Genomic DNA, 15,206 nt, shown 5'->3' with positions numbered 1-15,206 from the left:
CTCATTCTAGGAAGACCTTTCCTAGCAACTGGACGAACTCTCATTGATGTACAAAAAGGGGAAGTAACCTTGAGAGTCAATGAGGATGAGTTCAAGTTGAATGCTGTAAAAGCAATGCAGCATCCAGACACACCAGAGGACTGCATGGACGCTGACATTATTGACTCTCTGGTAGAAGAGATCAATATGGCTGAAAGCCTAGAATCAGAGCTTGAGGACATCTTCAAAGATGCTCCAACTGATCAGGAAGAGCCAGAGGAGGCAAAGGAATTTTCGAAAATTCCTCAGGAGGAGGATAAGCCTCCTAAGCCTGAACTCAAACCATTACCACCATCCCTGAAATATGCATTTCTGGGAGAGGGTGACACTTTTCCAGTGATTATAAGCTCTGCCTTAAATTCACAGGAAGAGGAAGCACTGATTAAAGTGCTAAGGACACACAAGACAGCTCTTGGGTGGTCCATAAGTGATCTCAAGGGCATTAGCCCAGCCAGATGCATGCACAAGATCCTATTGGAGGATAATGCCAAACCAGTGGTTCAACCACAGAGGAGGCTAAATCCTGCCATGAAGGAGGTGGTGCAGAAAGAGGTCACTAAATTACTGGAGGCTGGAATTATTTATCCTATTTCTGATAGCCCCTGGGTGAGCCCTGTCCAAGTTGTTCCCAAAAAGGGAGGCATGACAGTGGTTCATAATGAAAAAAATGAACTGGTTCCTACAAGAACAGTCACAGGGTGGCGCATGTGTATTGACTACAGAAGACTCAATACAGCCACCAGAAAGGATCATTTTCCTTTACCATTCATAGACCAAATGCTAGAAAGACTAGCTGGCCATGACTATTACTGCTTTTTGGATGGCTACTCAGGCTACAACCAAATTGCAGTAGATCCTCAAGACCAAGAGAAAACAGCATTCACATGCCCTTCTGGCGTGTTTGCCTATAGGAGAATGCCTTTTGGTCTGTGCAATGCACCTGCAACCTTTCAGAGGTGCATGCTCTCTATCTTCTCAGATATGGTAGAGAAATTTCTGGAAGTCTTCATGGATGACTTTTCAGTATATGGAGACTCATTTAGCTCCTGTCTTAACCACCTATCACTTGTCCTGAAAAGATGCCAAGAGACTAACCTGGTTTTAAACTGGGAGAAATGTCACTTTATGGTGACTGAAGGAATTGTCCTTGGGCACAAAATTTCAAGCAGGGGGATAGAGGTGGATAAGGCAAAGGTGGAGGTAATTGAAAAATTACCACCACCTGCCAATGTTAAGGCAATCAGAAGCTTTCTGGGGCATGCAGGATTCTACAGAAGGTTTATTAAGGACTTTTCGAAAATTGCTAAACCTCTGAGTAACCTGTTAGCTGCTGACACACCATTTGTGTTTGACACACAGTGTTTGCAGGCATTTGAGACCCTGAAAGCTAAACTGGTCACAGCACCAGTCATCTCTGCACCAGATTGGGCATTACCATTTGAATTAATGTGTGATGCCAGTGATCATGCCATTGGTGCAGTGTTGGGACAGAGGCATAACAAACTTCTGCATGTCATTTATTATGCTAGCCGTGTTCTAAATGATGCACAGAAGAATTACACAACCACAGAAAAAGAGTTACTTGCAGTGGTCTATGCCATTGACAAGTTTAGATCCTACTTAGTGGGATCAAAGGTGATTGTGTACACTGACCATGCTGCTCTTAAATACTTACTCACAAAGCAGGATTCAAAACCCAGGCTTATCAGATGGGTGTTGCTTCTGCAAGAGTTTGATATAGAAATAAGAGACAGAAAAGGGACAGAGAACCAAGTAGCTGATCATCTGTCCAGAATAGAACCAGTAGCTGGGGCGTCCCTCCCTTCTACTGAAATCTCTGAGACTTTCCCAGATGAGCAACTCTTTGCCATTCAGGAAGCTCCATGGTTTGCAGATATTGCAAACTATAAAGCTGTGAGGTTCATACCCAAAGAGTACAGTTATGTGCAGAGAAAGAAACTAATTTCAGATGCCAAGTACTACCTTTGGGATGAACCATATCTCTTTAAGAGATGTGCTGACGGAGTGATCCGCAGGTGTGTACCCAGAGAGGAAGCACGAAGGATCCTATGGCACTGCCATGGATCACAGTATGGAGGACATTTTGGAAGTGAGCGAACAACCACTAAAGTTCTCCAGTGCGGCTTCTACTGGCCTACTCTCTATAAAGATTCCCGAGAGTTTGTGCGTAACTGTGACAGTTGCCAAAGAGCTGGTAACCTGCCTCACGGATATGCCATGCCTCAACAAGGGATATTAGAGATAGAATTGTTTGATGTATGGGGAATTGACTTCATGGGGCCATTCCCACCATCATACTCAAACACCTACATTCTGGTGGCAGTGGATTATGTATCTAAATGGGTAGAAGCAATTGCTACACCCACTAATGATACCAAGACTGTGCTGAAATTCCTCCAGAAAAACATTTTCAGCAGGTTTGGCGTCCCCAGAGTGCTAATCAGTGATGGGGGCACTCATTTCTGCAATAAACAGCTATACTCTGCTATGGTTAGATATGGAATCAGCCATAAAGTGGCAACTCCGTATCATCCACAGACAAATGGGCAAGCTGAAGTCTCTAACAGAGAGCTAAAAAGAATCCTAGAACGGACTGTAATGTCCCGAAGAAAGGATTGGGCAAAGAGCTTGGATGATGCTCTGTGGGCATACAGAACAGCATTCAAGACTCCTATAGGGACCTCCCCATACCAACTGGTGTATGGGAAGGCCTGTCATTTGCCAGTGGAACTGAAACATAAAGCCTACTGGGCAACCAGATTCCTAAACATGGATGCACAGTTAGCTGGTGAGAAAAGACTACTCCAGCTAAATGAGCTAGAGGAGTTCAGACTCAATGCCTTTGAAAATGCTAAGATCTATAAGGAAAAGGCAAAGAAGTGGCATGACAAGAGATTGTCAACCAGAGTCTTTGAGCCAGGACAAAAAGTTCTGCTCTTCAACTCTAGGCTCAGACTGTTTCCAGGAAAACTCAAATCCCGTTGGAGGGGTCCATATGTGATTACAGGAGTGTCACCATATGGATATGTTGAGCTTCAGGATATTGATTCTGACAGGAAGTTCATTGTTAATGGACAGAGAATCAAGCATTATCTTGAAGGAAATTCTGAGCAGGAGTGCTCAAAACTGAGGCTTGAGTGATTCTCAGCAGAAGTCCAGCTAAAGACAGTAAAGAAGCGCTTACTGGGAGGCAACCCAGTCATTAGGAAGGTATATGATTAGTTCTTACAGAGGCAAGTATCAAAAATGAAGGAATTCACAGAGTTACAGAAGGATTCAGCTCAAAAAGCAGAGAAAATGAGCTTACTGGCGAAAAAACGCCAGTAAAGGGCATTTTGGGCGTTAAACGCCAGAATGGGTACCATTCTGGGCGTTTAACGCCAGGAATGGTGCCATTTTGGGCGTTAAACGCCAGAATGGGCACCATTCTGGGCGTTTAACGCCAGGTGTGCAGCATCACTGGGCGTTCAGAAAAACGCCCAGTGAGGAAGGTTTTCTGGCGTTTAACGCCAGCCAGGGTACCTGGCTGGGCATTAAACGCCCAAAAAGGGTGCCAAGTGGGCGTTAAACGCCAGAATGGGTACTATTCTGGGCGTTTAACGCCAGAAAGGTGGGGGGACCACACTTTTATTTTCAAATCAGATTTTTTCAAACTTTCCTTTTCTCACCCATACTTTTCTACAAAATCACACTTCAATCATTCATCACTCACTTTCAAATCTTCAAAAATCAAAACCATTTTTCAAATCTATTTCAAAATAATCTCAAATCTTCTTCAAAAACTCACCCTTTTCTCAAATATTTTTCATATCTTTTCAAATTTCCTTTCAAATCTCTCTTTTGTTTTCGAAATTCTCCTCCCCCCACTCTATAAATGAACGTTCCTCACCCCTCCTTCCTCACACCATTCGAATTTTCTCCCCCTCTCTCTCTCTATTATCTTCTTTCTTCTCTTTTGCTTGAGGACAAGCAAAACCTCTAAGTTTGGTGTGCTTTTCCGTGATCACTAAGCCAAGATTCATCAATATCATGGCTCCCAAGGGAAAACAAACCAACTCAAGAGGAAAGAAAGAGACTAATCCAAAGAATCTTTGGAATGAAGAGAAGTTCTTAACCAAAGAACATGAAGACCATTATCACAAAATAATGGGTCTGAGGTCAGTGATCCCGGAAGTTAAATTTGATCTGAAAGAAGATGAATATCCGGAGATCCAAGAGCAAATTCGAAACAGAGGTTGGGAAGTTCTGACCAATCCTGAGACAAAGGTTGGAAGGAACATGGTTCAGGAATTCTATTCAAATCTGTGGCTAACAGATAAGCAAAGAATGACTGGAACCGCTTACCATACCCACAGAACCATGGTCAGAGGGAAAGTTATATACTTCCATCTGGACAAAATAAGAGAAATCTTCAAGTTACCTCAACTGCAAGATGATCCTGATTCCTTTAATAGGAGGATGGTGAGAGTAGATAAGGGGTTGGATCAAGTTCTAGAGGACATATGCCTCCCTGGAACTAAGTGGATAACCAATTCTAAGGGTGTCCCAAACCAACTCAAGAGGGGAGACCTCAAACCAATTGCAAGAGGTTGGCTAGACTTTATTGGGCGTTCCATATTGCCCACTAGCAACCGTTCTGAGGTCACCATCAAGAGAGCAGTGATGATTCACTGCATTATGCTTGGAAAAGCAGTGGAGGTGCATCATGTGATTGCTTGTGAGATCTACACAATTGCAAATAAGAATTCCACTGAAGCCAAATTGGCCTACCCAAGCTTGATCTCCTTGCTCTGTAAAGAGGCTGGGGTAAAGATGGGAGTAGATGAGTTCATACCCATTGAACATCCAATCACCAAGAAGTCAATGGAAGGACAAGTGCAAGACAACTCTATCAAGAGGAGGGCGCGTGAGTTCCTCCCTGAATTCCCTGAAATTGGCTACTGGGCCAGCCTAGAAGCATCCATCAACAAGCTGCAAGAGACTATGGAGCAACTGAAGGAAGAACAGCAGAATCAGAACTGCATGATCTGCAAATTGCTGAAGGAACAAGAGAAGCAGGGGCGTGAAATCAAAGAACTGAAGCGCCAAAAGCTCTCCTCTCAAGCTGAGGGAGCATCCACTTCTCAAAATCAAGGTTGTTGAGTCCTAACTCTGTGAAAACCTCTATCATTAGGAGCCTCTGTTTTTCGTTTTTTTTATTATTTATTATTTTTTCCTTTATTTTTAGTCTCATCTTATATCTATATTTGAGTCTTGTTCTTAATTAATAAAATTAATAAAGTTTATGCCTTAAAGCTATGAATGTCCTATGAATCCATCACCTCTCTTAAAAGAAAAAGTGCTTTAATCACAAAAGAACAAGAAGTACAGGGTTTCGAAATTTATCTCTGAAACTAGTTGAATTAGCTTGATGTGGTGACAATACTTTTTGTTTTCTGAATGAATGCTTGAACAGTGCATATGTCTTTTGAATTTGTTGTTTTAAGAATGTTAAAATTGTTGGCTCTTGAAAGAATGAGGAGAAAGAGAACTGTTATTGAGGATCTGAAAAATCATCAATTTGATTCTTGAAGCAAGAAAAGCAGTGAAAAAAAAAATATTTTTTTTCGAAAAAAAAAGAAAGAAAAAGAAAAAGAAGAAGAAAAGAAAAAAAAAGAGAAGGAAATAAAGTTGTGATCCAAGGCAACAAGAGTGTGCTTAAGAACCCTGGACACCTCTAATTGGGGACTTTAGCAAAGCTGAGTCACAATCTAAAAAGGTTCACCCAATTATGTGTCTGTGGCATGTATGTATCCGGTGGTAATACTGGAAGACAGAGTGCTTTGGGCCACAGCCAAGACTCATACACTAGCTATGTTCAAGAATCAATATACTTAACTAGGAGAATCAATAACACTATCTGAGTTCTGAGTTCTTATAGATGCCAATCATTTTGAACTTCAAAGGATAGAGTGAGATGCCAAAACTGTTCGGAGGCAAAAAGCTACTAGTCCCGCTCATCTAATTGGAACTATGTTTCTTTGATATTTTGGAGTCTATAGTATATTCTCTTCTTTTATCCTATTTTGATTTTCAGTTGCTTGGGGACAAGCAACAATTTAAGTTTGGTGTTGTGATGAGCGGATAATTTGTATGCTTTTTGGCATTGTTTTTAGTATGTTTTCAGTATCTTTTAGTTAGTTTTTAGTATATTTTTATTAGTTTTTAATTAAAATTCACTTTTCTGGACTTTACTATGAGTTTGTGTGTTTTTCTGTGATTTCAGGTATTTTCTGACTGAAATTGAGGGTTCTGAGCAAAAATCTGATCCAGAGACTGAAAAGGACTGCAGATGCTGTTGGATTCTGACCTCCCTGCACTCGAAGTGGATTTTCTGGAGCTACAGAAGCCCAATTGGCGCGCTCTCAACGGCATTGGAAAGTAGACATCCTGGGCTTTCCAGCAATATATAATAGTCCATACTTTGTCCAAGATTTGATGGCCCAAACCCGCGTAGCAATCCGGCCTCAGAAATTCCAGCGTTAAACGCCGGAACTGGAATAAAAGTTGGAGTTAAACGCCCAAACTGGCATGAGAACTGGCGTTTAACTCCAGAAAAGGTCTCTACACGAATTTCCTTCATTGCTCAGCCCAAGCACACACCAAGTGGGCCAGGAAGTGGATTTTTCTGTCATTTACTCATTTCTGTAAACCTTAGGATACTAGTTTACTACTTATAGGACCTTTTTACATTGTAATCAGAACCTTATGACCCCATAACATTTTGTACACGTTCTTTCCACAGTATGAGCCTCTAAACCCCATGGTTGGGGGTGAGGAGCTCTGCTGTGTCTTGATGGATTAATGCAATTACTACTGTTTCCTATTCAATCATGCTTGCTTCCATTCTAAGATAACACTTGTTCTTAATCCGGATGAATGTGATGATCCGTGACAATCATCATCATTCTCAACCATGAACACGTGCCTGACAACCACCTCTGTTCTATCTTAGATTGAGTAGTTATCTCTTGGGTTCTTTAATCGGAATCTTCGTGGTATAGGCAGGACCTGATGGCAGCATTCAAGAGAATCCGGAAGGTCTAAACCTTGTCTGTGGTATTCTGAGTAGGATTCAATGATTGAATGACTGTGACGTGCTTCAAACCTGTAACCTACTGGGCGTTAGTGACAGACGCAAAAGAGTGATTCTATTCCGGTAGGGGAGGGAACCAAACCGGTGATTGGCAGCACTGTGACAGAGTGTGTGCATTAGCTTTCACTGCGCGGATGGGAGGTAGCTGCTGACAACAGTGAGACCCTACACGAGCTTGCCATGGAAGGAGACATGCGTGTTTGATGAAGAAGATAGTAGGAAAGCAGAGATTCGGAAGATGGAGCATCTCCAAACCTCAACCCATTCTCCATTACTGCAGTACAAGTAACCATTACATGTTCTTTTGCTTCTTACAATCAATCCTGATAATTTCTGATATCCTGACTAAGATTTACAAGATAACCATAGCTTGCTTCAAGCCGACAATCTCCGTGGGATCGACCCTTGCTCACGCAAGGTATTACTTGGACGACCCAGTGCACTTGCTGGTTAGTTGTGCGGGATTGCAAAAGTGTTATTGCAATTTCGTGCACCAAAAGTTATGGTTTTAAAAAGATGTGATTGAGAAGATATGATTTGAAAAAAATTTTAAAAGATATGATTTGAAAACAATTTGAAAAGATATGATTTTTAAAAGAATATTAATGACTTGCCTAACAAGAAAAGATATGATTCAAACATAAAACCTTTCTTAATAGAAAAGGCAAAAAATGTTCAATCAAATCATTAATTGTTAGTAAGTATCTTTGAAAAAGGAAAGAAATTGATTTTGAAAACATTTGATTGAAAAGATATGATTTGAAAAAGATTTGATTTTGGAAAACTTTGAAAACTTGAAAAAAAAAATTGATTTTGAAAACAGAATCTTCCCCCTAGCACCATCCTGGCGTTAAACGCCCAGAATGGTATACATTCTGGCGTTTAACGCCCAAAATGCTACCTCTTTGGGCGTTAAACGCCCAACCAGGTGCCCTGGCTGGCGTTTAAACGCCAGTCTGCCTTCTTCACTGGGCATTTTTGAATGCTCAGCTTTTTCTGTATAGTTCCTCTGCAGTATGTTCTGAATCTTCAATTCTTTGTATCATTGACTTGAAAAGACACAAATTAAAAATATTTTTGGATTTTTAATAATCAAAATGCAAAATGAATCAATTAACAATGCATGCAAGACACCAAACTTAGCAGTTTGTATACTACTGACACTAGCAATATGAGAATGCATATGAGACACACAAAATGCTTCAAGTCAATAGAATTCAAAGATTAGAACACAAAAATCATCAAGAATTACTTGAGGATCCTTAAGACACATGAATGAATGCATGCAATTGACACCAAACTTAAGATGAGACACTAGACTTAAGCATGAAACATCAAATTTTTTTGGTTTTTATGATTTTGTAAAATTTTTTTTTGTGTTTTTCGAAAATTAAGTGTGAAAAGGTATCAAAATCCTTGATGAGAATTCCAGGAATCAGTGCAATGCTAGTCTAAGACTCCGGTCCAGGAATTAGACATGGCTTCACAGCCAGCCAAGCTTTCAAGGAAAGCTTCGGTCCAAAACACTAGACATGACCAAAGGTCAGCCAAATCTTAGCAGATCACTGCTCCAAGAGCAAAATTGATGAGAATCAACAAGCTCTTGTGGTGATAAGTTGAAACCTCGGTCCAATCAGATTAGACATGGCTTCTCAGCCAGCCAGATTTCAACAAATCATCATGAAACTCTAGAATTCATCTTCAAGAATTTCGAAAAAAAATAAATACCTAATCTAAGCAACAAGATGAACCGTCAGTTGTCCAAACTAGAACAATCCCAGGCATTGTTACCAAAAGCTTGCTCAAAACTTGAACAATCCCCGGCAACGGCGCCAAAAACTTGGTGCGCGAAATTGTGAACAATACTTTTCACAACTCTCATAATCCCTGGTCATGAACTCCAAAAACTTGGTGGTTCAATTCCATGGCATTACACAACTTCGCACAACTAACCAGCAAGTGCACTGGGTCGTCCAAGTAATATCTTACGTGAGTAAGGGTCGATCCCACGGAGATTGTTAGCATTGAAGCAAGCTATGGTCATCTTGTAAATCTTAGTCAGGCAGACTCAAATGTATATGATGATGAACGAAAATAACATAGAAGATAAAGATAGTGATACTTATGTATATCATTGGTGTAAGAGCTTCAGACAAGCGTATGAAGATGCCTTCCCTTCCGTCTCTCTGCTTTCCTACTGTCTTCATCCAATCCTTCTTACTCCTTTCCATGGCAAGCTCGTGTAGGGTTTCACTGTTGTCAGCAGCTACCTCCCCTCCGCGCAGTGAAAGCTAATGCACACACTCTGTCACAGTGCTGCCAATCACCGGTTTGGTTCCCTCCCCTACCGGAATAGAATCCCTCTTTTGCGTCTGTCACTAACGCCCAGTAGGTTACAGGTTTGAAGCACGTCACAGTCATTCAATCATTGAATCCTACTCAGAATACCACAGACAAGGTTAGACCTTCCGGATTCTCTTGAATGCCGCCATCAGTTCTTGCCTATACCACGAAGACTCTGATCTCACGGAATGGCTGGCTCGTTTGTCAGGCGAGCACTCGGTTGTCAGGCGATCAACCATGCATCATGCAATCAGAAATCCAAGAGATATTCACCAAGCCTTGAATGCTTGTAGAACAAGAATGGTTGTCAGTCACCTTGTTCATAGGTGAGAATGGTGATGGGCGTCAATCATCACCTTCATCATGTTGAAGAACAAGTGATATCTTGGTAAAAGAACAAGCGGAATTGAATGGAAGAACAATAGTAATTGCATTAATACTCGAGGTACAGCAGAGCTCCACACCTTAATCTATGGTGTGTAGAAACTCCACCGTTGAAAATACATAAGAACAAGGTCTAGGCATGGCCGTGAGGCCAGCCTCCCAATGATCAAAGGATCTAAAATAAATCCAAAAGATTTTTTATACAATAGTAAAAGGTCCTACTTATAGAAAACTAGTACATAGATGAGTAAATGACATAAAAATCCACTTTCGGGCCCACTTGGTGTGTGTTTGGGCTGAGCAATGAAGAAATTTCGTGTAGAGACTCTCCTTGGAGTTAAACGCCAGCTTCAGTGCCAGTTTGGGCGTTTAACTCCCAATTAGGTGCCAGTTCCGGCGTTTAACGCTGGAATTTCTTGAGGTGACTTTGAACGCCGGTTTGGGCCATCAAATCTTGAGCAAAGTATGGACTATTATATATTGCTGGAAAGCCCAGGATGTCTACTTTCCAATGCCGTTGAGAGCGCGCCAATTGGGCTTCTGTAGCTCCAGAAAATCCACTTCGAGTGCAGGGAGGTCAGAATCCAACAGCATCTGCAGTCCTTTTGAGTCTCTGGATCAGATTTTTGCTCAGGTCCCTCAATTTCAGCCAGAAAATACCTGAAATCACAGAAAAACACACAAACTCATAGTAAAGTCCAGAAAAGTGTATTTTAACTAAAAACTAATAAAAATATACTTAGAACTCAACTAAAACTACCAAAAACATACTAAAAACAATGCCAAAAAGTGTACAAATTATCCGCTCATCATACACTCATGGACTTCATGCTAGATGTATCGGTTAGATACCCTAACTAGCACAGGCACAGACTCAGAGTATGCATTGAAGCATAAGCAGTTCCATCCCTCAGGCTCACGAGGACGAACTGCTCTGATACCATAATGTAACACCCTAATATTCAAATCCTTATGCTCGAGTCATAAGTCAATGATATTACGGTGGTACGACTCTCAGGTGGATTTTTAATATATAAGTATAGGTAATTTCGAAAGGAGTATTAATCAATAAGCCTGAAAAGAGTAGAAATAAAATCGCGAAGACGTATCACTCACGTTTCGACAACGAAAAGATAAAACGTGAAGCCGAAAGCGATATACGGATAAGGCATAAAGGAGATTAAGAGATAGATAACAGATAGATATATATATAACATAAGTACTAGCTACTAGTCGCGACCCGCGAAGTTTAGGCCGGCTAGGGTACAGTATGAAAGTAGTTGACAACAATATATCCTAATCTCTCCCAAAGGAAACATAAGAGCCTCTATAGGCAAGTTCCAAAAGAGTTCAATACATAATATAATCGTTTCAAAACAAAGATGGAGAGATTCTAAGCAAAACACAAAGTAGAGAAAATAAAGATCTTCGCCGTCTCTCAGACGTACCACAGCTCACTTCTGAGCACTTGGACCTGTATCTGAAAAACAAGAGATATATACGGAATGAGAACCCCGGGCCCATGGGTTCCCAGTACGGTAAAAGTGCCAAATAAATACAATGCACTGCAATAAAAACTCACTAAGCATCCTAAACTCCTTTTCACCAAGTATCCAGCCTAGATTCTCACTAATCCATAAATAGGCATCTGTCGTAAGGGGATACTAAATCTAGTTCATGTTACACATGTTTTCCAACTCGCTGATTCTTCCACGAATCAGACTCAGAATCATAAGCAAAACCATCACCAGTTGTTCTGCCTCAGCAACTCTATATCAATACATCATACCCTCGCCTGGAGCTAGTGAAATCACATCACTGCGTCTACCCAGGGGGCTCAAATGATCTCATTCAAAAATCATCATCATTATGCAATCGCATTATCAATTCATCTCATCAAGAACAACCCCCAACATCCACCAACACCATCATGAGGGATCTTTCAGTTGTACAAACACAAGCAATACAGACAAGTAATACACAAATAAGGTACAAGTAGAACAAGTAGCATGTAATCAGGTAACATAGCATATATGATATAGAAATCCAAAACAAATAGGCAAACCCAAACAATTCAAACATATGCAAATGATGTATGCCTGCCCTATGGCTGATGATATCATCTGTCGGTTATATAGCCAACCCGACACGTCCTGGTAGCTAACCATGGACAGAAACACCCCTTGCGGAGCAAGTAGGTTTGAGCTACAACCCCCTTGCTACTACCCGCTCAGCCCAGAGCCAGTGGAACAACCACTACTGCGGCTACTACCCAGGCGGGTGTTTAACAGCTCAACCTGGAGCCAGTGGAACAACCACTACTGCGGCTACTACCCAGGCGTCACAATCTCTGACCTGGAGCAAGTGGGACAAACCACAACCCTTGCTACTGCCCAGGTATCTCAAGCATTAACCCGGAGCAAGCGGGACGAACCACAACCCTTGCTACTGCCCAGGTATCTCAAAAGCATTGACCCGGAGCAAGCGGGACGAACCACAACCCTTGCTACTGCCCAGGTATCTTAAGCATATATTCATTCAATCTCAATTCAAATTATCAATCCTTATTGTTATCAAATCTCAAACATTAACCTGGAGCAAGTGGGACGAACCCCAACCCTTACTACTACCCAGGTATCAGAGTTACATTCATTCAAAACTCCATAATTAACTCATTTATCATAAACATCCCTTTCCGTCTCATACCCGGAGCAAGTGGACAACGCCACTGCCTACTACCCGGGGTTACACATCACATTTCAACATTTTCCATTATTATCCATTCAACACATTCATTCATTAATCATATATGCATTTATACTCAGCCATAATCAATAATGGCTTTGCCGTGACCCGGCAATAACTCAGCCACCCGGCTCATGGTTCAATCAAGAACCAGCCATTTATCAATAGATATAGCCCTTCGGCTCATGGCATACACGGTACTCCTACCGTCATCCTCCATATCTCATATAATCATCGTTGACCACCATTGATCATAACTTTTCCCCTTGCTTCACTCGCAAGTTACCACATCCCCTAGTTCCTTTCTCATTACTAAGCATATCATAATGATTTAATACATAAAGGGGTGAGATCGGAGGCTTAGAAGTATGAGATTTGGCTCTTAGAACTCAAAAATCAACTTTGGCATGAAAGCAGGGCCACGCGTACGCGTACTCCACGCGCACGCGTGGATGCCCACAAAGCTCATCGACGCGTATGCGTCTTACACGCGGACGCGCGGATTGAAACACAGCCAGACGACACGTAAGCGTCAGCCACGCGTACGCGTGGGTGCATTTGCGCCCCAGGCACAAAACTGGCATAACTCTGGCACAACTCTCGGGAAAATGGCTGGGCATTGGGTGCAGCGCATCGACGCGCACGCGCACACCACGCGCTCGCGTGGATGGTGCCTTCTCGAAGAACGACGCGTACGCGCCAAGTGCGCCTACGCGTGGAGGGTCATTCTGCTAAAAAATTTTCTAAGTTAAAAGCTGCAGAATTCACAGATTCAACCCCCAATCTTCCGACGGACATAACTTCCTCATTTTAAATCGTTTTTCACCCGTTCTTCGAACAGCATGGACATCCCGGATCCAATTTCATTTCTAAACAGATTTGGCACAAAACAAAGATCCGTAGTCCAAGTTATGTCCCGTCAAAGTATGCCCAAAAATCATGTTTTCATATAAAACCACAAAGTGCCATTTTCAAAACAAGCCATTTTCAACTCTTTTCAAAATCAACCAAAACATGCCAATTTCAACCCTTTTGAAACCAATCAAAATATACCAAAATCAACATCAAGCCTCCTCAACTCATACATTAACACCTTACCACAATTCACAAAACCGCCATATAACCATCTTTACCCATTGCAAACAAATGGCTAAATTACAAACATATCAACATGTCATACATCCTTCCTCATCCCAATTTCCAACAATACTATTTCCAATCAACCATCATTATACATAACCAATATCATACTCACTATCACGTGGTTTCACCCCCAAATCAACCTTAATCATTCCACAAGCATATGTCACAACATACATATCTCTCATGCATTGTCATACCATCAAGGCATCAATAATCATACTCACATATATGACCACATAATATATATCAACCAAAATCAAACATACTTCATCTATACAATTTCACCCAGAATTACCGATTTTCACACTTCAACTCCTCAAACCTCATTATTCAATAACCAACCCAATCATTCATATATTCATTATATGAAATTCATCCAATCACTTGTGTCATCATACAATGCACACATCAACTTACCTCCCTTACCTCTTTCCGGCCTCCGGCCCAAAATTTACGGCATCCGGCCCAATTTCACAATTTAAATACATAAACCACAAATTAATACTCATTACCCAATACATCAAATTTTTAATACACCAAGCATACAAGGCCACACAATTCTCAACCCAATCATCAATTCACATTACATACCAACTATGCATATTAGCATCAACCATTTACACAATCCAAACTTAATCCTAGAGGCATCTAGCCTAGGAATTCTCATCACACCACACGGTACTTAAATGAAACTTAAACCGTACCTCTTGTAGCCAAATCAATTGAGCCTCTTCTTTGGAAGTCTCCACCAACCTTAGCCCCAAGCCTCACCAAAGCTCCTCAAGCAACACCAATCTCCCAATTGTGCACCAAAACCATCAAATGCACTAACATAACCAATATGACATACATACATCAACCTAGGGCTCATAAAAATGACAAATCACAAGGGTTTGAGCACTTCTTACCTCAGCCCATATGAAGTAGGGATAGAACTCACTTAGAATCCATGTTGGAGTATCCCTAAACACCCAAAATCACAAGATTTCAACACTAACTTCCCAAAAACATGTAACAGTGGGGAAATTCGAAAACTGGGCAGAGATGAATGGAATACTCACTACAAAACTTAGATAGAAATGTAGAGGATGAGAAGAGCGACGCGTGGCCGCAAACGGCTCGTCAATCGGAGCTCCGTAGCTCAAGTTATGGTGGTTTGAAGATCAAAGAGAGTTAGGTTTTCTCTCTTCTCTTCTCTCTTCTTAATTCAGCGCCCCAACCCTTCTTTTTAGGGTAAAATGAGCTGAAATGCTCATAACTAATGTTTATATATGTTGGGTCTTGGGCCCACTTAGGCCCGGTTCACTTATTTTTGTCCATTGGCCCAATTTTGGACCAAAACCTTTAACATTAGCGCTCTAAATCGCACTTCAAATATTTCTACCTCCCCTAATTA

The sequence above is a fragment of the Arachis stenosperma genome, chromosome 5, assembly GCF_014773155.1.
Source record: "Arachis stenosperma cultivar V10309 chromosome 5, arast.V10309.gnm1.PFL2, whole genome shotgun sequence".
NCBI lineage: Eukaryota > Viridiplantae > Streptophyta > Magnoliopsida > Fabales > Fabaceae > Arachis > Arachis stenosperma.
This window is presented reverse-complemented; position numbering follows the sequence as displayed.